Source organism: Miscanthus floridulus, chromosome 15 (assembly GCF_019320115.1).
Source record: "Miscanthus floridulus cultivar M001 chromosome 15, ASM1932011v1, whole genome shotgun sequence".
In the NCBI taxonomy this organism is placed as follows: domain Eukaryota; kingdom Viridiplantae; phylum Streptophyta; class Magnoliopsida; order Poales; family Poaceae; genus Miscanthus; species Miscanthus floridulus.
The window spans coordinates 731242-758025 of record NC_089594.1 but is presented as its reverse complement, the minus strand read 5'-3'; the positions used below and the strand labels follow the sequence as shown (position 1 = coordinate 758025).

General features: G+C 48.5%; 1 long non-coding RNA gene across 18 annotated transcripts in view; it reads left to right on the top strand.

Annotated features, from left to right (window-relative positions):
• LOC136506463 (uncharacterized) overlaps positions 1-26784 on the top strand; it is a 43334-nt gene that overhangs the window by 2737 nt on the left and 13813 nt on the right. For 12 of the 18 annotated variants that reach the window (XR_010771607.1, XR_010771604.1, XR_010771605.1 and 9 more), the window contains one exon: positions 2829-2891. The exons of 5 other annotated variants lie outside the window; for them this stretch is intronic. This is a non-coding gene — a long non-coding RNA (uncharacterized lncRNA). Of the gene's footprint in view, positions 1-2828; positions 2892-3035; positions 4424-26784 lie in introns of all 18 variants that reach the window. One more of the 18 variants, XR_010771614.1, reaches the window with a different exon arrangement.

Here is a 26784-nt window from a genome sequence, read left to right as displayed (position 1 = left end):
CCTTCTTGTATGACCGCAAATCCAACGCAACATACGCATTTCCGCGACACTTATCTGTTGAACATGTCGTCTTTTCGTAGGCCAACATTCTGCATCCATACAACATAGCAGGTCTAATCGCCGTCCTATAAAACTTGCCTTTTAGCTTCTGTGGTGCCCTTTTGTCACATAGGACACTAGATGCTTGCCGCCACTTCATCCACCCTGCTTTGATTCTATGGCTAACATCTTCATCAATATCCCCGTCTCTTTGTAGCATTGATCCTAAATATCGATTGGTGTCCTTCCTAGGCACTACTTGACCTTCCAAACTAATATCTTCCTCCTCCCGAATAGTAGTGCCGAAGTCACATCTCATATACTCAGTTTTAGTTCTACTGAGTCTAAAACCTTTGGACTCCAAAGTCTTCCGCCATAACTCCAGTTTCTGATTCACTCCTGTTCGGCTTTCATCAACTAGCACTACATCGTCCGCGAAAAGCATACACCAAGGGATGTCCCCTTGTATGTCCCTTGTGACCTCATCCATCACTAAGGCAAACAAATAAGGGCTCAAAGCTGACTCTTGATGTAGTCCTATCCTAATCGGGAAGTCATCCGTGTCTCCATCACTTGTTCGAACTCTAGTCACAACATTGTTGTACATGTCCTTAATGATCCCGACGTACTTCGTTGGGACTTTATGTTTGTCCAAAGCCCACCACATAACATTCCTTGGTTTTTTATCGTAAGCCTTCTCCAAGTCAATAAAAACCATGTGTAGGTCCTTCTTTTTCTCCCTATACCGCTCCATAACTTGTCTTATTAAGAAAATGGCTTCTATGGTTGACCTTCCGGGCATGAAACCAAATTGGTTCATAGAGACCCGCGTTATTGCTCTCAAGCGATGCTCGATAACTCTCTCCCATAGCTTCATAGTATGGCTCATCAACTTAATTTCCCGGTAATTAGTACAACTTTGAATATCCCCTTTATTCTTGTAGATCGGTACCAATATACTTCTCCTCTACTCATCAGGCATCTTGTTCGATCGAAAAATATGGTTGAACAGCTTGGTTAGCCATACTATAGCTATGTCCCCGAGGCATCTCCACACTTCGATTGGGATACCATCCGGTCCCATCGCCTTACCTCCTTTCATCATTTTCAACGCCTCTCTAACCTCAGATTCTTGGATTCTCTGCACAAAGCGCCTATTGGTGTCATCAAAAGAGTCATCCAACTGAAAGGTTGTGTCCGTATTCTCACCATTGAACAATTTATCAAAATACTCTTGCCATCGATGTCAAATCTCATCCTCCTTCACCAAGAGATACTCCTTTTCATCCTTAATGCACTTAACTTGGTGGAAGTCCCTTGTCTTTCTCTCACGAACCCTAGCCATCCTATAGATGTCCTTCTCTCCTTCCTTCGTACTCAAACGTTGGTAAAGATCCTCGTACGCTCTACCCTTTGCCACACTTACAGCTCGCTTTGCAGTCTTCTTTGCCACCTTGTACTTCTCTATGTCACATGTTTTCAAATTAGAGACAAACGCCATATTCAGAAATCATAACCAACCAATTGAGTTTGCTGCTTGCTGCAGAGACATTAGCCCCCCACTTTGTGACCTTTCCAGTTTCCACACTACTCTACCATTCATGTTAGAACACAACTTCCAAACAATCGAACCGTTGCTGTAAGTGAACCTCGTCTTCAGTAATTTACTGCCCAACTATTAAAAGCTCTTAATCAGAGCTAACAATTTACATAGCCATTGCTTAGTGCATACCAACAGACATGTCGCAGATCACATTTGGGCTATCCTAACTTTCTCTAGGTTCCAGTCTTTGTTATATCTACTGTGAATGCAAAACTGTCTTTCCTTCAGGTACATTGAGGAGTTTTCTAATTGTGCTTTTAGCTTAGTGTTTAAGTCAGTTAGGTTCTGTTTCATAGAGCTCTTAAAGCTGTTTCTAGGCTTAATTTATAAGCTCTGCCAAGCAACTTTTTTTATTAAGAAATGGTTCTATGCTGATTATGTCAAGTATTGCTTTAAAATAAACTAGGAGCTGAAAAAGATAGGTTCTCATGAATCATTCCATGCACAGAATTATTTTATGCATATCCTAGAGATTCATTTAAATAATGTGCTGTGCTGTTGTGCCATGCCTATTTTCGTTTCTCTTCCTGATCATTAGTGCACATTACCAGCGCAACATTGTCGAATAGAAACATGTCCCTACAGAGCTATGGCTCAAACCGATGTACGTCTTAAGCAAAATAGTTCCTCCTTGCTTACGAAATCAGACATTTTCAAACGACCTGACTTCCTTACCTTCCCTTTTCCTTTAACATTGCAAATGTGCATCTATGCATATAATCTGGAAAATCTGGTCTCTGGTATTGCTTCAGTGGCACAAGCCTGCAGCGATCAGAACGTGGCAGTGCACAACGAGAGAGAAATTCTCTCTTAGGAAGCATGTGCCATCACCTAATCTTGTGCACTACTATGCCAGCTGACAGTGCTTGCCATATGTATGCAAAATCCAGCCGCTGCTGAATGTTGTCGCAAACAAAAAAAATTGTTAGATCAGCACCGTCTGGCTTGGAGAGGTACTAATTCTCCAGCTTTCAGTACAATAGACACATTAGAAATTATACTCTAACAGTAAATTTAGGCTCCGGGATTTCTGAGTTCAGTTTGCTAGGAGTAACAATCTATTGGTAAGGCGGGCCTGTTGCTTGCATAGTACGTTTTTTCACACATGCGCTTCTTTGGTCTGGCGCTTTCAGATAAAGTATCATGGTTTATTTGCTGTTGTTCCTAACAAAGGTTTCACATGCAGTGTGTGGGCATCTGTCGCTCCAGCGTTAGGTTCTGGCCAGCCTTTCCACTTCTGCACTATTGTGTAAGCTCTTAGCTGCATATATAATTCTACCTACAGACAACCCTACATGTTCTAGGAGACAGCAAACAAAAATGAACTCTTAGCGTTTACTCAGATTGTAGCAAAAATTTCCACCTAACGCAGGAATTTTCTTTTCCCACTCAGTTTTTCTCAAATTTTATTAATTAAGCGAGGCGCCTGTGTTGACTTCGTGAATCTTGAGACGTGCAGTGAACAATGTCTGTGGGTCACATCAGCCTCATTTCATTTTGAGGGTGATGCAGCCCCGCTGGCTTCAGGTACTCAATCCGCCCCAAATTATAAGACGTTTTGGCTTTTCTAGATACGTAGCTTTTGCTATGCACATAGATATACACTATGTCTAGATACATACTAAAAGCAGTGTATCAAGAAAAGCCAAAACGTCTTGTAATTTGGAATGGAGGGAGTACATAAGAAGCAAAATCCTAATCAACAGTTGTTTGTTCATGCCGTGGAGCCTCACTTTGGTCTATATGACTATCGAACTGCTCTTGCTAAGTTGTTAGAACTGTGACAAGATTCTAGTGTGGAAGAATATGCAAACACATTCCAGACCTTGCAATATGAGATATTAATGCACAACAGTGGATTTGATGAGCTTTATTTTGTGTCTCAGTTCATTAAAGGTTTGAAACCTGATCTCAGAGCTTTAGTGCAAACACAAGAGTCTGATACTATGCATAGAGCCATTATGTTAGCCAAGCTTTAGCAACAAGTACTGGAAACTTCCAAATATCGACCAGCCAAAATGCTCACCATGGGCAGGACACCAGTAAATGCAGCGAAAGTTGACTCACAAAAGGGGTTCCTCAAAGTGCTCTTGGGAAGGAGAAAGGCTGTGTGGGGTTTGAAGATGTTGCCCACAGGGTGTTCGAGGGAATGGCTCAAGTGGAGTAGTGGACACACAACAACTAGTTGAGCAGGTTGTGTTTGGGGTTGCTGTGGTATCCAATGGACCTGCACATGTATTGTTCGATGAAATATCTCTCAAAGAAATGGACGCAACACATCTAGAGCAGGCTGTCTTCATGACACCGGGGGTGTCTGATGGTTGGTGATGCAACTGTGTTGGTTGAAATTTTTGGGCAGGTTGTGGGATGAAATGGCTGCTGCTATTGGCGCGCACCACGGTTTACTTAAGCACTCTCAGTGGATTTACTTTGGTGAGGAGAAGAAAGTTGAGTCTGTGGATCCTTTGACATCACAGGGAGCCTCAACTGTGATGTTTCATGCAATGCCTTGTACAGACGTGGTTTGGGATGATGACTTGCTGCATGGCTATGAATATCAGGAGCAAGTGGTGTCTACAACTGCAGCCATGAGCAGGATATGTGCTATGAATATCAGGAGCAAGTGGTGTCTACAACTGCAGCCATGAGCAGGATATGTGCTAATCTGGACAAGCAGAAAATGTATGGATTGAGCAAGTGCAAGAAACTGCAGCCAAGGAGAGAGAGCTTTCACAATCTGTGCCTTCCCTGCACATGCAAGGCCGCCACCTTTTGCACACGGTAATTTCAATTTATGTGCCTATTCAGAATTTCAATACTATTACTGTCGGCGTTTCGGACTGGGGGTCCTCAACCAACTAGTGAATTTGAACTGCGTGCCCCTAATCCCGGATGGTGATGCAAGGAGACACAAGGTTTATACTGGTTCAGGCAATCGATGCCCTACGTCCAGTTTGAGAGATCGATCTTGTATTCCTTGCACCGAAGTGCTTGTAGTAGGGGGTTACAAGCTGAGTGAGAGAGGGAGCTGATCCCCAGTCTTGGAGCGGTGTCGTGTGGGCTGCTTGAGACGTGCTCTCAGGCGACCGGGATGTGTGCGTGTGTCCTTTTTCCTCTTTTGGAATGGCCCTAGCTGCCCCCTTTTATAGCTGTAAGGAGGGAGCTAGGAATACACGGAAGAGCTACACGTGGAGCCTAAGAAGGAAGATCTATGTACTCTATCCCTGTAGCAGCACAGTGTCGGGAATGGCAATCGATACTTGATCACTTGGTGCGTCGTGCCGGCCATGCCCGAGGCTGTTGAAGTCGTAGGGGTCCTTGTTGACGTCTAGTCAGTATGGCCTCTACTGTAGGTGACATGCCATGACTTGTGGATTTGTTGACTTGTGAAGTGCCGAGGCTTGGCGGCCGCTGTAGCTGGTCGCGCCGAGGCCCGCTGTGCAGAGGCCTTTAGAAGCGGCAATGCGGGGGTCTCGGCGGCCATTATCGTAGTTGATTTAGGCGGAACAGTGCGGGACGTGCGTCCGCAGGGTATGGTAAAAAGGAGATTTGACCGTTGTCCCGTCGCTCCTGTAGTAGTGCACTGCCGATCATGGCTTACGTAGGGGGCGCAGCTGGGCGCATTAATTGGATGCGACAACTTGCTAGAGTGACGTCTGAGGCGGAGACGACGAGGTCGCGTGACGAGCCTAGCCTCGGGCGAGGTGGAGCACGAACAGTTTGTCCGAGGCCCCTCTGGAGGGTCTCGGGCGAGGTGGAGCGAGATCAGTGGGTCCGAGGCCCTACCGAGGGGTCTCGGGCGAGATGGAGCGATTGGTGCGCTGATTCCAAAGTTACAGGGACCCAGCCCTGACTCCCCACGTCGCGTTATCCTTGGTGCAGGAGTTTAGGCAGCACAGTGGTCGGTAACCCCTGCTCCGTCCCGTCGCAGGTGGCAGGGGGTTGACACGACCGACGTGCAGCCAGTCATTTCGCTGTACTGTGCCGTCGTGCGGTTGTCGGAGCAGCTTGAGCGCTTTGATTGAATGTGAGGTTCGGCCAGAGCAGTTTGGTTAAAGCGACGCTCGCGGAGCTGGTGCCGAGCCGGCCTCGGGCGAATCGGAGATTCGTTGCTTCCTCCGAGGCCTCGGCGAAGGGGCCTCGGCGAGGGAGTCTCAGGCGAATCGGAGATTCGGCACCTCTACTGAGGCCTCGGCGAGGGGGGCCTCGGGCGAATCGGAGATTCGGTACTTCTTCTGAGGCCTTGCTTGTTCAACTGGTTCTTGCTTTTTAGGGTCTAAGCAGTTTTTCGGTCTTTGCCTGGGGTACCCCTTTTTCTGGTATCCGACAGTAGCCCCCGAGCCTCGGGTGGGAGTGTGAGGCACTCTCCCTGAGGTTTTTTCGAGATTTTGTTTCTCAGTGGCTTTTGTCGGGTTTGTTTCGTACTCGTGATTCTGGTGGGTGCGCGCGAGCGCACCCGCCGGGTGTAGCCCCCGAGGCCCTGGAGGGGTGAGTTCAATTCGTTAGTTTTTCGTCTGGGGCGAAGGAGTTTCCGAGCCTGCCGAGCCCTCGCGTGCGAGCCTAGGTCGCCGGGTCTCGGCATTATTGCATGAAGAGACCCCGAGCCTCTGTACGGAGCGAGAGGGCGGTCAGGAGTTCCCTCGGCTTTTTGTACGACCCTCGCGCATCCTTTTCGTTCGGATGGAGGGGTTGTTTGCCGAGCCCTCGCGTGCGAGCCTAGGTCGCTGGGTCTCGGCAAGGTTGCAGGAAGAGCCCCCGAGCCTCCGCACGGAGCGAGAGGGCGGTCAGGAGTTCCCCTGGCTTTTTGTACGACCCTCGCGTATCCTTTTCGTTCGGAAGGAGGGGTTGTTTGTTGTAACAGAACCGACCAATTTATAAGAGCACAAGTACAAAAGCAATCACCGGAGTGATCAAACCGTCATACTTGAACCCATATAAACCCGGTAGTCAACTGAAACCACGAAGGATTTCAAACCAACTTGCATACAACCAAGATCACAGTAATTCAACATAACAAGCCACATGTTACATCCATTTCACAAGTAGTTCATAAGTACCACATACATCAGAGTACACATAGTTATTACAAAACGAGTTCACAAATAACGGAAGCAAAGTAGTTTAACACCATCACACACACTTAGTTCAAATACAAGCTAGTACCATAGTCATATCCAGCAAAAGCAGTAAGATAAGATAACCTAGATGATCATGCCCATGATCTAGTCTTCATCTCCCGCAGGGTGGAGACAATACTTGCAGTAGCCGTTATATAGCACGTCATCTGCAACAAGGGGGAAATAAACCCTGAGTACGAGAAGGTACTCAGCTAGACTTACCCGTCGTAAACCAGAAATAAATGACACCAAGGATTATGCAAGGCTTTATCGGTGGACCTAGCTTGACAATCATTTTGCAAAAACGCTTAAGTGATACGAGAGCATAATTAGGTTTATGAGTAAGCAGCAATTTAACAATATTAACCTATCAACTAGATTAGCACCTGTACTAGAGCAAGCAATTAATTAACTCCAAACATTAGTAACCATGTCCGGTATAATGTTGTATCATCATCATCATTGATTTAACCATCAAGTTCAATTAAGTGCATCTACGTTGCCGCTGCTCAGTCAAGTTCTCACTATCCGAGAGAGACGGCGATTCGAATCGATTCCTATCCAGCTGGAGGGGTATTCCTAACACAAACCCAGGCATACCTCGCGAAGGCAGCCTTAGGTCACCTTTGGTACATCTCAGGAATCGCGGCTCCGAGCAGCGCCGCACCCTCAGGGAGTCCACTCTGCCAGGTGGTCAATCTCACCTCGGACTTACGCCAATAGCTCCCCACACATCCTTACTACCGCCAGGGTGCGCACTTTCACTTCTCGGTCTTCCGGCCTGAGTTGAGCTACTCGGCTTCGCGGTCGGAACGAGTTATCCGGCCAACTAAGTGATAGGCATGCGTTCAACATGACATGAGGACGTACAGCGAATCGGTCCTTAACCGACACAGACGGGGATAGATCCACAACCAAGACCTCCTTTCCTTGCTGCTTCTCTATCGACCTCCCGCCCGGTCACAATTCATTATTAACACATAGTTATTCTCCACGATAGCAATTATAGCCAACCGTGACCAGACATTTTTCTAATATGCAGGTGACAGGAAATCACCTGACTTTTACCGGTCTAAGCATGGCTAAGCTTTGATTCGCTCCTGGACCTAAATAGGATTCAGGGTACGTATACTGGCCAAGGAATAGGTATATATGCAACAAGTGTTCGCATCCAATTCCTATCACTTAATGCATCAATAAATAAAGATACTCAAAGTAACCATTTTGAAAACATAGGAGTCTTAGAATGCTCCGGGGCTTGCCTTTCAGAAAAGATAAAGGTTGGTGATCGGGGCACTCAAGAACTTCTTCGTTGACTCCTTCTTCGGGGGCCCGCACCTCCTGCTCCTGAGCTTGCTGCTGCTCCTCCGGAAGTACTGGCTCGAATTCCAGAAGCGTAACTCCCTCCGGAACACCTATTGCATGCATATGCATAGTAAGAATCGTGCATGCACAAGAGATAGAAGATAATGATGAAATGTATAGCCATGTATGAATGGATCGTAGTAAGTGTTTACGAACGCATTACTGAACACTCGTTTACCGAGTAAGACTAGCCCTATTCAAATCACTTTAAGCATATTTCTAACTTAACTGAAAGAACAAGATTAACTTACCTAACTTGCATAACCTAAGATAAAGATGCTCATCTTCAGTTAAGGGCCTAACACCTAGGAACAGTACCATGAACTTAGAATAGTAAAGACATACTTAAAATAACAGTTAAAGTTTCATATGCAACAAGTAGTCACTTAATTCAATCATAACCAGAGTTCTATAAATCCAAATGACTTGCAAGAGGACATTCTGGAAAGCTCATGAAATTCTCTACAATTCATTTGTAAACATCACAGCATGATTCTTACGTTAACCAAACTGAATTCCAGTAAATCTAGAATCTGTCCAGAATTGACAGGGTTACTAACTTAATTATTTAATGATGATGCAAAAGCCTAATTTGACCAAACAAAGTTTATCAACTTGTTTCACACACCAGAGGAACACTAGAAAGTATAGTGCCAACTTCTAAATAAATTATTTATTACCCTTTTCTAATTTATTTAATTAATTAGGTGATTAAAGCAATATATAGTAAAACTATTCATAAAAATCTACAAAAATTACAGTAGCTATCTCATGCTGCACATAGACCATCATAAAAATTTCAAAGCCATAGGACCAACATAACTTGCTGTATCCAAAATAACAGATGACATGTCTAATTTGAGCGTAATTAGGAAACCCTAATGAAAAGTGTCAAGCCACAGATTTCACATTTTTCCTAACATCATTCTAGCATAAGAACCTTACTCACCAAATTTTACCTTCACTAGATCTATATAAAAATTATGAAAATTCACACAAGATCCACCCATTAATAAAAGGAAATTCTATAACTTAAAAACTACACATGCACTAGCTCTGAAATTTTAACCAGAGACTCTACTACACCAAAATAGAGGACCCACAAAATTTCATAATTTTTGGACCACAGAAACTCAAGATAAAATTCAAACAAGTTTGCATGTACCCAAAAACACATTTCAAAGTCCTATTTAAATCATCAAAAATTTCTAAAACAAGTGCTCATATAATATTTTTGTTAAATACTAGACATGACCAGGAACTTAACAAAATTAGAACCACAGCATTTGGATCTATATACTAGGAGATACACATTTTTGAATCTATATGCCAAACTGTGAAATAAAACAAACAAACAAATAAGAAAACAGTCTACTGCTGTTGGGCCGGCCCGAAGGACACGGCGGCCCGCGAGCGACGCTTACGCGGCCCAGACATTGGAGCGGCCCACGCTGGGCTCCCGCCTCAGCCACGGCGGCTGACAAGGCGGACCCACGCGACAGAGAGAGAGGAGCAGGGGAAGGAAGAAGACGACGGCGGGACTCGCCGTCGGTGGCTTCTCCGGGGAAACCAACGGCGTTACGGTGCTCCCTACAGCAATGCGCAACTAGCCGTGCCCACGATTGAAGCTTTTGGCACGGCTACAGGGTCGGCGACGAGCAATGGCGGCGCACGGCCGCGGCAGGGCCGGCTCCGACGATGCTACGGCGTCAAGGTTCCTAACGGTGACCCTACGGGCTCCGGTGGTACTCCTATGACCTAACGTGAGCCAGAGGAGGGAATGGAAGGACGCGAGGAGCGCTGGCTGCGAGAAGCGCTACTCCGGCGAGGTCCGACAAGGCGGTGGCGGGGAAAAGATCGGCGATTGACCCTTACCGATGCACGATCGACACGCGAACACGGTGGAAAAGGAAGATGGGATCACGGCGGGGCTCTGGGTAAGCTGGGCAACGCGTTTTTGCCAAGATGCGGGAGCTAGGCGAGGGCAAAGCTCCGGCGGCAATGGCGGGCGGCTTCGGTGCTGCGCTGCGGGAGGCGAGAAATGCAACTGGGGCTGGCGACTCGGTCGGGCAGGCGTGGGGTGGCTTCAAGACGCGGCTGGGCATGCCAGGGTTCCCACGGCGCGTGTCCAGCGCGCTCAGGCGAGCGGCGACGAGTGGCGCCACGCGGCCAGCGGATTCTGAACCGGTCGGCCATGACGGTCACTGACCGTTTTCTGAAAACGGCGATTCAGAGATCATCGATGGAGCCTGACAGCGAGTTTTTGACGATCATTAATTCTTAAACGGTGCCGATCTAGCTCTAGGTTAAGTTGACAAAGTTGGAGATTGAGGTGAGAACTACAACTTTTCTAATTGGCACACGAGCTGATTCGGTTAGGTTAGGGAGATACAAGGCTCCAAACAATGGTACAAGAAACTGAAATTCAGCTTTTGGACTTAGAAAATTCTAAGTGTAGCATTCAACCCCAAAACTGACTTGTGGGCCATGTTTGAGAATGTTCCACACATTTTCATGACTTGACCTCTAAACAAAGTTTGTTCCATATAAAATTTGCTACAACTCTGCTTTAGGTTGCTCAGACATGCAAACACTCTACGTTGTACTTTTTAAACAGTCAAAGATAAGAGCTCTAGGGTCAACACAAGTCAAACTATTACTTAGAAGTGTAATTAGGTAAGATGGTCAACATGAACATTGTTGCTAAAGACATTCTAAGTGTAGCTAAGTTGTTTAAGAGGACATTTGGCACACATTTGCATAGACCACACATGAGCACACACAATTGCTAGCATAAACCAAGCAATTCAAATAGAAACACACATGAAATGATAATATTCATAATGATATGATGCTTATGAATGAGATGATGATGCTCATGCTCATGTGATGCAAGTGTTTTAGTACAACCATAACACTGGGGTGTTACAGCCCTCCCCCCTTATAAAAATCTCGCCCCGAGATTTGAAAAGCGTACCATTTTGAATAAAAGGTAGGGTATACATCCTTTAAATAATCTTCCTGCTCCCACGTTGCATCGCTCTCACTACCCTGGTTACTCCACATAACCTTGTAGAACTTAACCACACGATTCCGGGTGACTCTTTCTCTCGTGTCGATAACCCGCACTGGTCTTTCTTCATAGGATAGATCTGATTTCAACTTGACGTCTCGAAGTGAAACTCTTTCTTCGGGGATACGGAGACATTTCTTCAATTGAGATACATGAAAAACATTGAAGATAGCTCTCATCTCGTAAGGTAACTCTATCTTGTAAGCTACATTCCCACTCTTCTCTATGATCGGATATGGACCTACATACCTAGGTGCAAGCTTTCTCTTTACTCCGAATCGCTGCACACCTTTCATCGGTGATACCTTCAGATAAACGTGATCACCCACTTCAAACTCAATTGGCTTCCTTCTTTTATCCGCATAACTTTTCTGCCTAGCTTGAGCGGCTTTCATATGCTTTTGGATAGTACGGACTTGTTGTTCAGCCTCTTCGACAAAATCAATACCGTAGTATCTCCTTTCTCCAGATTCAACCCAGTTCAAAGGAGTTCTACACTTGCGACCATACAACGCTTCGAACGGGGCCATCTTGATGCTTTCTTGATAACTATTATTATAGGAAAATTCAGCCAAGGGTAACCACTTATCCCATGAACCTTTGGATGATATGACACAAGCTCTTAACATGTCTTCCAATATTTGATTTACCCGCTCCGTCTGTCCGGAGGTTTGGGGATGATAAGCAGAACTTCTAACTAAGTTGGTCCCTATCATCTTATGCAGTTGTTCCCAAAAACGAGCGGTGAACTGAGGTCCTCTGTCAGATACAATGGTTCTAGGAACACCATGGAGACGTACTATCTGGTTAAAATATAGCTCAGCATAGTCACTCGGCCGATAGTCAACCCTAACTGGTATGAAATGAGCAGACTTTGTTAAACGATCCACAATCACCCATATGGAATTAAAATTCTTTTGGGTAGGGGGAAGTCCAACAATAAAATCCATAGTAATCTCTTCCCACTTCCATCCTGGTATAGACAATGGTTGGAGAAGTCCAGCAGGCTTCATATGAATTGCTTTGACTCTACAACAATTGTCGCACCTTGCAACATAAGCTGCGATTTCTTTCTTCATCTTTGTCCACCAAAAGCGAGATTTCAAATCTTGATACATTTTACTACTTCCTGGGTGGATAGATAACTTGGATGAGTGAGCTTCTTCTAAGATTTGGTTTCTAAGCTCTTTGTCCTTCGGTACTACCAGTCTATCCTTAAACCATAGAACACCCTTCTCATCAATGCGAAAGTGTTTTGTCTCTTGTTCCTTCATCTTTCTTTTGATGTGGAACACACCCACATCGGTTTTCTGAAGCTCGATGATCTTACTTTCTAGAGAGCAACTAAGGGTAATACTGTGCAACACAGCAGGATGTAATAGATGCGCCAAATGATAATCTGCCTCCAAGAGAGAATTACAGTGAGATTTCCTACTCAAAGCATCGGCAACAACAATTGCTTTACCCGGATGATAGTGAACTTCTAAGTTATAATCTTTAATCAACTCTAGCCATCTTCTTTGTCTCATGTTCAATTCTGGTTGAGTGAATATATACTTGAGACTTTTATGATCGGTATAAATATGGCACACGTTACCGAGCAAGTAATGCCTCCAAATCTTCAAAGCATGCACAACCGCAGCTAACTCAAGATCATGAGTTGGATAATTAGCTTCATGCTTCCTTAGCTGACGCGAGGCATAGGCGATAACTCGACCTTCCTGCATAAGGACACATCCTAAATCGGTACCTGATGCGTCACAAAACACATCAAAAGGTTTCTCGATGTCAGGTTGTGCCAACACAGGAGCTGATGTCAACAAGGTCCTCAAAGTGCAGAAAGCAGTCTCACACTCTGGAGTCCAAACAAACTTTACATCTTTTTGCAGCAACCTGGTCATGGGCTTGGCTACCTTAGAGAAATCTGGGATGAATCGACGATAATACCCAGCCAAACCAAGGAAACTTCTTATCTCATGTACTGAAGTTGGTGCTTTCCAATTCATGACTTCTTGCACCTTGGACGGATCAACCGAAATCCCTTCATCGGACAACACATGACCTAAGAAAGGTACTTTCTTAAGCCAAAACTCACATTTACTGAACTTGGCATAAAGCTTATGCTCTCGTAGCCTGGATAAAACAACTCTCAGATGCTCGGCATGTTCTTCAGCATTTACAGAAAAGATTAAGATGTCATCAATGAAGACAACTACAAATTTGTCCAGTTCTTCCATGAACACAGAATTCATCAGATATACGAAGTATGCAGGAGCATTGGTCAGGCCGAAAGACATAACCAGATACTCATACAACCCGTATCTGGTGGAGAAAGCGGTCTTAGGCACATCCTCCGGTCTAATCTTTATCTGATGATAACCAGATCTCAAATCAATTTTTGAGAATACCTTTGCCTTAGACAACTGATCAAACAAAATATCAATGCGGGGCAATGGGTACTTGTTCTTGATTGTCACCGCATTGAGTGGACGATAATCCACACACATGCGCAATGACTTGTCCTTCTTCTTCACAAATATAGCAGGACAACTCCAGGGAGAAGCACTAGGTCGGATAAGACCTTTCTCTAACAGATCTTGTAACTGTACTTTAAGCTCTGCTAACTCATTGGGTGGCATCCTATAAGACCTTCTAGAAATAGGTGCAGTGCCCGGCACTAACTCGATCTTGAATTCAATATCTCGATCCGGCGGTAAACCAGGTAGATCATCAGGAAAAACATCTGGAAATTCACACACTACTGGGACGTCCTCAATTCTCGGGGTCTGGATAGCATTAGCAGTGTTGTGGAGTTCTAGCTCTCTGGGAAGTGGCACAAGGAAGGCTTCATTGCTGATAGGATCCCTCAACATAACGACCCTAGTGGAAGTATCAATGAGCACTCCATGACCGCTCATCCACTTCATTCCCAAGATTACATCTATCCCTAATCCCGGTAGGACTACCACATCGGCCATAAACACTCGTCCCTCTATTTCAATCCTTACCCCTAGCACTATTTGATTGGTCGAAATATTACTTCCAGCTGCACTAATGCAATAACTACCTGTGGATACTGTAATTACCTTCTGATTGTATTTTGATGCAAAAGCTGGACTCATAAATGAATGCGAAGCACCAGAATCAAATAGTACAACTGTCGGATGGTGATTCACAAGAAACTTACCCGCGGTGACCACCTCTCCTGAGGGTATCTCGGTCACGTTGGTGTAGTTAACATGTCCTTGACGAGCACCAGAATTCCCTTGCTTCTGATTGTTCTTCTGAGGATACGGACAATTCTTGGACCAATGACCTGTCCTGCCACAATTCCAGCAGGGCCTATTAGCTGGCGGAACAAAAGAATTTCCAGGTCCTGTGGTACCCTTTGGAAGAGGTACAGTGAATGCCTTCTTGAACCCAGTCTTTGCCTGATTTTTCTTTTGTGGCGGCCGGTACCGAACGGCTGTAGTCGGTGGGCGAAACTGAGTCTTCGCTACTGGAGCTCTAGCCTGAGAGACACCTGCCTCAAAGACCCTCTTGCGACTTTTGGAAGCAGCATAGACATTATCGTTATTCTCTTGAGTAAGAGCATCACTTACGAACTCATTGAAAGTGATACTTTTGTTGTTCCCCATGGACTTCATCAGTTTGGGACTAAGCCCTCTTTTAAAGCTGGCGATTTTCTTCGCTTCTGAATCAACGAATTCTGGAGCATACCTTGCCAGATGGTTGAAGGCATGAAGATATTCAGTGAGTGTCTTGGTGCCCTGCACCAACTTTATAAACTCATTATGCTTTATGGCCATCAACCCGGGAGGAATATAATGACTCTTGAAAGCCTCCTGGAATCGATTCCAAGTGATCTGGGCATTCTTTGGTAGGGTGGACCGGTAATGTCGCCACCATATACCTGCTGGTCCTTGTAGTTGATGCGAAGCATACTCCGCCTTCATCTGCTCTGTCACCCTGAGCAAACGGAACTTGTGCTCAAGTGTGTTTAGCCACTCTTCTGCTTGGAGCGGCTCTTCAGCTTCCTTGAAGACGGGTGGCTTGGTATCTTGGAATTCCTTGAAATCGCTAAACTGGTTGGGCTCTGGTCCCTGTCGTTGATTACGGCCTTGGGCTTGATGCTGGGCCATGGTACGCATAGCATCACCCAACGCACGCTGGCCTTCCACGAGCATAGCCAACAGATCAGACGGTGTGGGCGATGGTGGCGGTGGAAGATCGTCATCACCACTACCCCCACCACGGCCTGAACGCAGATTGCGCGACATCTGCAGAAGCGCATTTGTGAGTAATGACGGACGATGTCAGATATAATGCAGACGGATTGTAGAATTATGCCAAACTGAACTTATTGGAGAGATTAATTTCATACAATAAACAGAGGCACAATAATTCATCCTCATAACATCGCCATACTTTACTCCGCACATTCATGCGATGCAGCCACTCATATGCCAAATTTTTGATCAACCTCAAGTTTCAGAAATTTCATCTAAGTATAACGAGACTGCTCTAGGGCGGTAGTGCTAGTGCAGCCATCAGTAGTAGCATGGCAACTTGGGTGTGAGAGGATTACCTTACAGGATGAGAAACTATAACGGAATAATTAGATAAGGGAGGGAGTGATGCAAAAATGGAATGGCAGGAGTAAACATGATGCATGCACGTTCCGTACGTCCTCACGAATCTTAAGAAAATTTAACATTCTAGCGACATAGACGGTGGCATACATACGTTCTCTCATATACGTATCTAGTCGAGCTACGCGTTGCGTTGTTAGTGTTCCTGCAGAAAATTTCATTGCAGCCCATCCCAACAAAAGAAATAAGTATGCAATGAAAGCAGTAAACTAAGATACTTTCCATATATACATCCCCGGATATATATACTTCTGTATCCAAAGCTACCCGATTGATACACCCACAATTAAGTACCTTCACATGTACATGTGTGCAACATGTAAACATTCCGGTAACCAAAACTAACTCTCCCCTAGACCGACAATTGGACGATCATGCTCTCACAACTCACTTTACCTGGGCGTAGAGGCAATTGATCCATACATTACCACCCAAACGGATGGCATCCATACAATAGCACGCCGTATGGACGACGAAATAAAATGAAAGCAATTACCCCCCAAAAGTCATTACTTAAATAAGCCACCTGAAAGTCCTTATTTGGGCATAGAGGATATGACAACTGGCACACCTAGATAAAATTTCAGATTTAGAACACCTATATATGTAGCTATAAGTTGTCAAAACTGATTTTTACCAACAAAAGCTTTTGTTTTAAATACACATATGACATGTTTAATGTTGAATCTAGCTCTGATGCCAGCTGTAACAGAACCGACCAATTTATAAGAGCACAAGTACAAAAGCAATCACCGGAGTGATCAAACCGTTATACTTGAACCCATATAAACCCGGTAGTCAACTGAAACCACGAAGGATTTCAAACCAACTTGCATACAACCAAGATCACAGTAATTCAACATAACAAGCCACATGTTACATCCATTTCACAAGTAGTTCATAAGTACCACATACATCAGAGTACACATAGTTATTACAAAACGAGTTCACAAATAGCGGAAGCAAAGTAGTTTAACACCATCACACACACTTAGTTCAAATACAAGCCAGTACCATAGTCATATCCAGCAAAAGCAGTAAGATAAGATAACCTAGATGATCATGCCCATGATCTAGTCTTCATCTCCCGCAGGGTGGAGACAATACTTGCAGTAGTCGTTATATAGCACGTCATCTGCAACAAGGGGGAAATAAACCCTGAGTACGAGAAGGTACTCAGCTAGACTTATCCGTCGTAAACCAGAAATAAATGACACCAAGGATTATGCAAGGCTTTATCGGTGGACCTAGCTTGACAATCATTTTGCAAAAACGCTTAAGTGATACGAGAGCATAATTAGGTTTATGAGTAAGCAGCAATTTAACAATATTAACCTATCAACTAGATTAGCACCTGTACTAGAGCAAGCAATTGATTAACTCCAAACATTAGTAACCATATCCGGTATAATGTTGTATCATCATCATCATTGATTTAACCATCAAGTTCAATTAAGTGCATCTACGTTGCCGCTGCTCAGTCAAGTTCTCACTATCCGGGAGAGACGGCGATTCGAATCGATTCCTATCCAGCTGGAGGGGTATTCCTAACACAAACCCAGGCATACCTCGCGAAGGCAGCCTTAGGTCACCTTTGGTACATCTCAGGAATCGCGGCTCCGAGCAGCGCCGCACCCTCAGGGAGTCCACTCTGCCAGGTGGTCAATCTCACCTCGGACTTACGCCAATAGCTCCCCACATATCCTTACTACCGCCAGGGTGCGCACTTTCACTTCTCGGTCTTCCGGCCTGAGTTGAGCTACTCGGCTTCGCGGTCGGAACGAGTTATCCGGCCAACTAAGTGATAGGCATGCGTTCAACATGACATGAGGACGTACAGCGAATTGGTCCTTAACCGACACAGACGGGGATAGATCCACAACCAAGACCTCCTTGCCTTGCTGCTTCTCTATCGACCTCCCGCCCGGTCACAATTCATTATTAACACATGGTTATTCTCCACGATAGCAATTATAGCCAACCGTGACCAGACATTTTTCTAATATGCAGGTGACAGGAAATCACCTGACTTTTACCGGTCTAAGCATGGCTAAGCTTTGATTCGCTCCTGGACCTAAATAGGATTCAGGGTACGTATACTGGCCAAGGAATAGGTATATATGCAACAAGTGTTCGCATCCAATTCCTATCACTTAATGCATCAATAAATAAAGATACTCAAAGTAACCATTTTGAAAACATAGGAGTCTTAGAATGCTCCGGGGCTTGCCTTTCAGAAAAGATGAAGGTTGGTGATCGGGGCACTCAAGAACTTCTTCGTTGACTCCTTCTTCGGGGGCCCGCACCTCCTGCTCCTGAGCTTGCTGCTGCTCCTCCGGAAGTACTGGCTCGAATTCCAGAAGCGTAACTCCCTCCGGAACACCTATTGCATGCATATGCATAGTAAGAATCGTGCATGCACAAGAGATGGAAGATAATGATGAAATGTATAGCCATGTATGAATGGATCGTAGTAAGTGTTTACGAACGCATTACTGAACACTCGTTTACCGAGTAACACTAGCCCTATTCAAATCACTTTAAGCATATTTCTAACTTAACTGAAAGAACAAGATTAACTTACCTAACTTGCATAACCTAAGATAAAGATGCTCATCTTCAGTTAAGGGCCTAACACCTAGGAACAGTACCATGAACTTAGAATAGTAAAGACATACTTAAAATAACAGTTAAAGTTTCATATGCAACAAGTAGTCACTTAATTCAATCATAACCAGAGTTCTATAAATCCAAATGACTTGTAAGAGGACATTCTGGAAAGCTCATGAAATTCTCTACAATTCATTTGTAAACATCACAGCATGATTCTTACGTTAACCAAACTGAATTCCAGTAAATCTAGAATCTGTCCAGAATTGACAGGGTTACTAACTTAATTATTTAATGATGATGCAAAAGCCTAATTTGACCAAACAAAGTTTATCAACTTGTTTCACACACCAAAGGAACACTAGAAAGTATAGTGCCAACTTCTAAATAAATTATTTATTACCCCTTTCTAATTTATTTAATTAATTAGGTGATTAAAGCAATATATAGTAAAACTATTCATAAAAATCTACAAAAATTACAGTAGCTATCTCATGCTGCACATAGACCATCATAAAAATTTCAAAGCCATAGGACCAACATAACTTGCTGTATCCAAAATAACAGATGACATGTCTAATTTGAGCGTAATTAGGAAACCCTAATGAAAAGTGTCAAGCCACAGATTTCACATTTTTTCTAACATCATTCTAGCATAAGAACCTTACTCACCAAATTTTACCTTCACTAGATCTATATAAAAATTATGAAAATTCACACAAGATCAACCCATTAATAAAAGGAAATTCTATAACTTAAAAACTACACATGCACTAGCTCTGAAATTTTAACCAGAGACTCTACTACACCAAAATAGAGGACCCACAAAATTTCATAATTTTTGGACCACAGAAACTCAAGATAAAATTCAAACAAGTTTGCATGTACCCAAAAACACATTTCAAAGTCCTATTTAAATCATAAAAAATTTCTAAAACAAGTGCTCATATAATATTTTTGTTAAATACTAGACATGACCAGGAACTTAACAAAATTAGAACCACAGCATTTGGATCTATATACTAGGAGATACACATTTTTGAATCTATATGCCAAACTGTGAAATAAAACAAACAAACAAATAAGAAAACAGTCTACTGCTGTTGGGCCGGCCCGAAGGACACGGCGGCCCGCGAGCGACGCTTACGCGGCCCAGACATTGGAGCGGCCCACGCTGGGCTCCCGCCTCAGCCACGGCGGCTGACAAGGCGGACCCACGCGACAGAGAGAGAGGAGCAGGGGAAGGAAGAAGACGACGGCGGGACTCGCCGTCGGTGGCTTCTCCGGGGAAACCAACGGCGTTACGGTGCTCCCTACAGCAATGCGCAACTAGCCGTGCCCACGATTGAAGCTTTTGGCACGGCTACAGGGTCGGCGACGAGCAATGGCGGCGCACGGCCGCGGCAGGGCCGGCTCCGACGACGCTACGGCGTCAAGGTTCCTAACGGTGACCCTACGGGCTCCGGTGGTACTCCTATGACCTAACGTGAGCCAGAGGAGGGAATGGAAGGACGCGAGGAGCGCTGGCTGCGAGAAGCGCTACTCCGGCGAGGTCCGACAAGGCGGTGGCGGGGAAAAGATCGGCGATTGACCCTTACCGATGCACGATCGACACGCGAACACGGTGGAAAAGGAAGATGGGATCACGGCGGGGCTCTGGGTAAGCTGGGCAACGCGTTTTTGCCAAGATGCGGGAGCTAGGCGAGGGCAAAGCTCCGGCGGCAATGGCGGGCGGCTTCGGTGCTGCGCTGCGGGAGGCGAGAAATGCAACTGGGGCTGGCGACTCGGTCGGGCAGGCGTGGGGTGGCTTCAAGACGCGGCTGGGCATGCCAGGGTTCCCACGGCGCGTGTCCAGCGCGCTCAGGCGAGCGGCGACGAGTGGCGCCACGCGGCCAGCGGATTCTGAACCGGTCGGCCATGACGGTCACTGACCGTTTTCTGAAAACGGCGATTCAGAGATCATCGATGGAGCCTGACAGCGAGTTTTTGACGATCATTAATTCTTAAACGGTGCCGATCTAGCTCTAGGTTAAGTTGACAAAGTTGGAGATTGAGGTGAGAACTACAACTTTTCTAATTGGCACACGAGCTGATTCGGTTAGGTTAGGGAGATACAAGGCTCCAAACAATGGTACAAGAAACTGAAATTCAGCTTTTGGACTTAGAAAATTCTAAGTGTAGCATTCAACCCCAAAACTGACTTGTGGGCCATGTTTGAGAATGTTCCACACATTTTCATGACTTGACCTCTAAACAAAGTTTGTTCCATATAAAATTTGCTACAACTCTGCTTTAGGTTGCTCAGACATGCAAACACTCTACGTTGTACTTTTTAAACAGTCAAAGATAAGAGCTCTAGGGTCAACACAAGTCAAACTATTACTTAGAAGTGTAATTAGGTAAGATGGTCAACATGAACATTGTTGCTAAAGACATTCTAAGTGTAGCTAAGTTGTTTAAGAGGACATTTGGCACACATTTGCATAGACCACACATGAGCACACACAATTGCTAGCATAAACCAAGCAATTCAAATAGAAACACACATGAAATGATAATATTCATAATGATATGATGCTTATGAATGAGATGATGATGCTCATGCTCATGTGATGCAAGTGTTTTAGTACAACCATAACACTGGGGTGTTACATTTGTCGAGCCCTCGCGTGCGAGCCTAGGTCGCTGGGTCTCGGCAAGGTTGCAGGAAGAGCCCCCGAGCCTCCGCACGGAGCGAGAGGGCGGTCAGGAGTTCCCCTGGCTTTTTGTACGACCCTCGCGCATCCTTTTCGTTCGGATGGAGGGGTTGTTTGCTGAGCCCTCGCGTTCGAGCCTAGGTCGTTGGGTCTCGGCAAGGTTGCAGGAAGAGCCCTCGAGCCTCCGCACGGAGCGAGAGGGCGGTCAGGAGTTCCCCTGGCTTTTTGTACGACCCTTGCGCATCCTTTTCGTTCGGAAGGAGGGGTTGTTTGCCGAGCCCTCGCGTGCGAGCCTAGGTCGCTGGGTCTCGGCATGGTTGCAGGAAGAGCCCCCGAGCCTCCGCACGGAGCGAGAGGGCGGTCAGGAGTTCCCCTGGCTTTTTGTACGACCCTCGCGCATCCTTTTCGTTCGGAAGGAGGGGTTGTTTGCCGAGCCCTCGCGTGCGAGCCTAGGTCGCTGGGTCTCGGCATGGTTGCAGGAAGAGCCCCCGAGCCTCCGCACGGAGCGAGAGGGCGGTCAGGAGTTCCCCTGGCTTTTTGTACGACCCTCGCGCATCCTTTTCGTTCGGAAGGAGGGGTGGAATATGCCAGGCTATCCTTGGTGGGTGCGAGCGGCGACACTTCCGGTGAGCTGTTATCGGGTAAGTCCGAGTGGAGGCCCGTGCCCCATTCGATAGGGGTCGGCTAGTGATCCAGAGACGCACTCCAACAACGGTGCCAGAGGGCTCCTCTAGCGGGTGCCAGGGCCGTTCGATTGGCCCTAGGGGCTCGGTGCCTCCCTACGATGGGGTCCCCTTTAGAGAACCCCTACTGGTCTCGGACACGACATAGGGCATCCCAGGCGATCGCTTGCCTGGGCCTCGGCCATGTACGGGCTCGCCCATAGTCGTCCCTGACTCTGTCGTCCTGAGGCGGCTGTCGAGACCCTCAGGGGCCCAGTCTTCGAACCTCTGGACCGTAATGGGCTCGGTGCCCAGTTCCTTAGTCTGGAGGGAATCGCGTGGGGATATTCCCTTTCCATTGGCTGGCAACGGCAGGCGCGCCCTTCACGGTGGTTTCTCGGGGGGCGAAAAAGGCGCCTGCCGTTGCTGCGGATAGACACTGTCGTGCCGTCTGCGGGCGGGACGTTACTCCGTGCAGTTAGCGAAAAGCGGACGCGTGGGTGGTTTTACCGAATCTGCATTGATTGCTCTAGATCTAGAAAATTACCACCCCGATTTCGTCGCTCGCCCGTTTCCGATTTCACCGTTCGCCCTTTCCCCTATAAATACGCGACGAGCCGTGGCTCCGCCTCTCCTAACCTTTTTCGCTCGTAATCGCTTTCTCCGCCTTCGAGCCTTCGCTAAGAGTAGAGGAGAGCGCCGGGAAGAAGTGGGTAGAGGGGAAAAGAGAGAGAGGGAGCGCGTGGTCGAGGGTTCGTCTTACCGTTGCGGTTGTGCTCTCCACTGTGCCGATGGCGGGCGTCAGAATCCTCCAGGCAGATCCTTGGGGCCGCTCCGACGTGTCGGTGGAGATGCTGCAGGCGCTCGTCAACGCTGGTCTTCTCCGCCCGATCACCGACCCCGATAGGCCGGAGTGGATTGCTCCGGGGAGCGAGTCGGAGCCGAGGCCGCGTGACGGCTACGTGGTGAGCTTCGTCGTTTTCCACGAGCGAGGCCTCGGCTCGTCGGCGGACCAGTTCATGCGGGCGCTTCCGCACTACTACGGTGTGGAGCTTCACAACTTCAGCCCCAATTCCATCGCGCAGGCGGCCATCTTCGTCGCCGTCTGCGAGGGGTATCTGGGGATCGCTCCCCACTGGGAGCTGTGGCTCCACTTGTTTCGGGCGGTTTTCACCTCCAAGCCGGCGGGCGTGAAGGGCGCTCGAAAGGCGTCGAGGGCCGGCGGCTGCACTCTCCAAGTGCGGCAAGATCGGCAGTCCCTTTATATCCCGGCTCAGCTCGCATCGTCCAACCGTGGCTGGCATAACGGATGGTTCTACCTCCGCAATGACGGTGGCGAGTTTCCCCCCTATACTGGGCGGGTCGTGGAGAGTCAGCCGGAGAAATGGGGCTACGGCGTTGTCAAGGTCGACCAGCCTAAGCTAGAACCGCTCCTAAGGGCCCTGGGGAAGCTGCGTGACTGCGGCCTTACGGCGGCCGTGGTCGTGGCGGCTTTTCATCGCAGGAGGGTGCTGCCGCTGATGGCTCGGCGGCGGCGCCTGTTTGAGATGACCCCGAGAGATCCGGTCGAAGGTATCAAGATGTCCGCCTTCGCCATCTCGGACGACGAGACCCTGCGTCGGGTGAGAGAGGCGGTGGATGGGAAGGTAAAGTTTGACGATTTGATGGCTTTCCCGATGCGCCCGTCGCGGGGGTACATCCCACTGGTAAGTTGGCCGTTGCCGAGGCCTTCGCGGCCTTCTTGCTCCTTTCCTTTCTTGTCCGTTGCCTTATTCCGTCGTTCCTGCAGGGGATGAGAGACGTGCGAGCCTCCCCGCCACCTGTTCCTGCGGACGCGGTTCGACGGGCGGCGAACCGGACGCGTGCCGAGGCGCAAAAGAAGCGGAAGGATGCCGAGGAGGCAAAGCGCACGAGGAAGATCCTCGAGCGCGAAAAGCTGGACGAGCGTCGCCGGCGTCAAAAGCTTGAGGGTCTCCCGGTGGAGTCCTCGCCGACGCCGCCGTCGTCGGAATCCTCGGGCGATGACGACGAGAGCGAGGTGGGAAAGGGTACCCTGGACTACCTCCCCGACGTTAGGGAGGTGGCGCCCGGGGTGTCTCTGGGAGACGTTCGTCTTGTCGTCGAGGACGATATGCCCGAGGCGCGGGCGTTGGGGAAGCGGGCTGTCAGCCCGCTGAGCTCGGCGGCGGAGGTAGAGCGAGCGACGGCGGGGCTCCTCAACCGTCTCTGCCGGCGATTGAGGGGGTGCCGGGGTCCGGCGGTGACTAGCCGGTACCGGTGGATACAGAGGCCGTGCCACCGCCGCCACCGCCGTCGTTGAAGAGGAGGGAGGTCGTACACAAGCGGCTGTGTCCCCGTTCGCGGTAAGTATATTTTGGCAGAGTCCGCAGCATTCCCAGTTTGCCCCTTGGTTGTACGCTGATCTTGGGAGCGTCGTTGCGTGCAGCCTGAAGCGTCGGGTGGAGGAACCTGCCTTGGCGCCCCATATGGCACTCAAGGTGAACATCAGCTCCACCGCCCATCAGGCAGAGGGGGCGCAGGGTGGCGCGGCGTCAGGCGAGGCCGTCCTAGAGGAGCCGGCTGCCCAAGAAAAGGGCGTCGAGGCGGCCACGGAACGAGTGGGGGAGGAGGAGCCCACGCTCCGTGGTGTCGTGGGTCCTGGGGAGAACGAGGCCGAGGCAGCCGCCCCTGCCGAGGCCATCGAGGGCGAGGCCAAAACTCCCCAGACCTCCGAGGCCATGGCGCTGGATGCGGGGGTCGTCGAGGTGGAGATGGCCGAGGCCTGGGCTCCCGGTTCCGTCGAGGCCGAGGCGGTGGATCGGGCGGAGACGGGGCAAATTTTGGCACTGCCCCTGGTTCAGTCGATCTCGTCTGATGATTCCTCCCATAGGAAGGAGGCGGTGGACGTCGAGGCGGCCAGTACCGCGGAACTGCCAGTCCCGGTTCCCGCAGAGGGGAGTTCGGTCCTTGTCCGGGTCCGACCTGAGCCCCGCGGGTGGAACTTCCCGCGTGTTTTCTGGCGGGACCGGGCCGACCCTGAGGGGGAGCCCGTGTTCGCCCTTGAAGATGCTGCGGAGGGGGGGCGATGGGACACCCTCGAGCAGTACCGCCAACTGGCGGTGCGGTCGCTGCGGACAGCGATGTCTATTATGGAGAGGGACTTGCCTGGTGTTACCCAGGTAGGTACTTTCCTTTCTCGTGCCGCGTTGCTTTCTCTCCGAGCCCCGTTGCAGCATCTGACGTGCGTTTTTGCCTTTTCAGGAGCTCGAGACCCGGTCCCTTGGGAAATCGGTGTTCCTACGTAGGGAGAGGGACATCTGGGACCAGCTCCGGCGGCAGAAGGGCCTGCTTGCCGATGCCCAGGGGCTCCTGTCGGCGCGGAGTGCGGAAGTGGAGGACCTCCGCCTTCGCTGCGCTGACCTTCAGGCCGAGGTGGCCACGGCTAGGGAGCAGTCTGCCCCCTTGGTGGCAAAGATCAAGGAGCTGGAGGAGGAGAGGGACTCCTTTAGGTCCTAGGCCCAAGAGGCGACGGCCTCCGCCAAGGCCACCGCCGGGCAGCTGGGCGCTGAGCAGAGCGAACACCGGCAGACGAAAGTCGCTTTGGCAGAGGCTACCAAGGCGGTCGAGGCCTCACGAGTCGAGGCTTTAGACTGGAAGAAGAAGGCCGAGGGTAAGTTCTGCGGAGCCGCGCCCCTTGTTCCCTTTGCTCTGGTTTGCGTTTGACTCCTGACTCTTTGTTGTGTCATAGATTTGGAGACGGAGTTCTCCCGGGCGACCGAGGCCTCCGTCGCAATGCAAGCGGTGCTGGACGCTGAGGTCCGGGAGCACGAGGCACTGCGCAGCGCCGCCCGTGCCGCCTGTGAGGCTCTAGAGGCTGAGGGGGTCGGATCGGCCGACTCCCTTGGTAGCCGCCTGACTACGTTGAGCGGCCGCGTCGACGAGCGACTCCGGGGGGCGTTGCACACGGGTGTCAAGCGTTCCCTAGCCATCGTCTCTTCGCACTACGCCGTCAACCTCGAGGCAGTCAGCGATGGCTATGTATTGCCAGAAGATGACGAGGAGGCCGATGCAGAGGTCGCGAAGCTGATGGAGGCGGCCGAGGAGCCTGGCACGGCGCTCGCCCGTTTATTTGAAGAAGAGGTGGTCCCTCTCGCGCCAGGCGCCGGTCCTTGAGGTTTGACCTGGTCCAAAAGTGTTCATGTAACCGGATTGGGTTAGTTGTCATATCATGACATTTTGTGGTCGTCGAGGCCTTTAAAGTACTTTCGTGTGTGCGTTTTTTAACCGTTTTCTGTTCTATTTCCGAGCCTGTACCCTCTGTCTCGTTCGTGGACATACGCAAAGAACTACTTCGGAGCGTAAGCCGTTCCTTGGCGAAGGGTGGCGAGGGAGTTGCCGTAGCCCAGAGGCGTAGGCCGTTCTCATGGCTCGACCGGCCCTTTGGCCTCGAGACAAGCTTTTGGTCCTTAGGTTTTTTGCGATGGTCTTGTCGGAGCACGAGAGGGTTTGGCGTAGAAATTTTCAAAAGATGGTTAAAAAAAATGGTGTCCGGGACTTAGGGGGGGTTTCCCCCATATAGCCCCCGAGGGGGGCTCGGCTTTGCAGAGGCAGAGCCGGGTCTCCCTTATAGCGTTATTGTGACGTCGAGCCCCTATCGATAGACAGCTCTTTTGTAAACAACTTCCTCAGAGCCTAAGCTGTCCCTTGGATGAAGAGGTGGTGAGGGAGTTGCCGTAGCCCGGGGGCGTAGGCCGTTCTCACGGCTCGGCCGGCCTTTTGCCTTTGGGACAAACTTTTGGTCCTTAGGTTCCATACAATCGACTTGTCTATAAGGGGGTTCCTCGAAAGACTATAACGACTAAAGAACGCTTCTTTATTGTATTTCGAGAAACAATGTAAACAACATTTGGAAATTTAAGGGTAGAACCGACGTAGCTGTTCTATGTTCCAAGCGTTGTTGAAGATTT